Source organism: Cordyceps militaris (assembly GCF_000225605.1).
Source record: "Cordyceps militaris CM01 unplaced genomic scaffold CCM_S00004, whole genome shotgun sequence".
NCBI classification, from domain to species: Eukaryota; Fungi; Ascomycota; class Sordariomycetes; order Hypocreales; family Cordycipitaceae; genus Cordyceps; species Cordyceps militaris.
In genome coordinates this window covers 2,841,100-2,842,083 of record NW_006271972.1, presented here as the reverse complement: position 1 = coordinate 2,842,083, position 984 = coordinate 2,841,100, and positions in this window count along the sequence as shown.

Here is a 984-nt window from a genome sequence, read left to right as displayed (position 1 = left end):
GTCCGCAGGCAGTTTAGGCGGCGCTAGTAGGCAGCTTACAGTGCACCCAGCACGCCTGCTAAGTCTCCTAGCAGGAGACGCAGGACTTAGCGCGTAGTAGTGGTTTTAGTACTAGCTACCCTAGAGTTGCTACCCTAGAGCCGCAAAATTCCAGTGCGAGGGAGCGTCTGCAGGCGGTTTAGGCAGCGCTAGCGGGCAGCTTACAGTACACCTAGCGCGCCTGCCAAGTCTTATAGCTACAGGTGCCGGTTTAGGCGCGTAGTAGCGGTTTTGGTCTAGTAGGTGCTACCCTAGAGCTAAACCTTTTCCACAATATCTCCCGCTATAGTACGTATCTAGGCCTATCCTCTTAGCTACAGGCCCCCTAAGGCTATATATACCTACCTATTATACTTAATCTATATAGTAATAATATTTTTATGTTTTTATATAGCAAGGTAAAATAAAATGTTAATAATACCTTGAACTGTGTATAGTGGTGGGGTGCTTTTTTAGAAAATCGGTACTAACCTACCTAACTCTATAACCACGTAAGCTACGCCAACTAAAGAGGTGCTAGTAGGTAGGCTGGGGCCTAGGAACACTGCTAGTACTTTTTTTATTCTAATGCACCCACCCGTTGCCGAGAAAATCAACTTTAAGTGCGAGCTCTAGGGTAGCTACCCTAGAGTTGCTACGCTAGAGCCGCAAATTCCGGCGCGAGGGAGCGTCCGCAGGCGGTTTAGGCGGTGCCAGCAGGCAGCTTACAGTGCACCCAGCGCGCCTGCCAAGTCTCCCGGCGGGAGACGCACCAGTTCGTGGGCGTTGGTGGTTTTGGTGCCAGCTACCCTAGAGTTGCTACCCTGGAGCCGCAAGATTCCAGCGCAAGGGGGCCTCTGCAGGCGGTTTGGGCGGTGCCAGCAGGCAGCTTACAGTGCACCCAGCGCGCCTGCCAAGTCTTGCAGTCACAGGTGCCGGTTTAGGCGCGCAGCAGTGGTTTTAGTG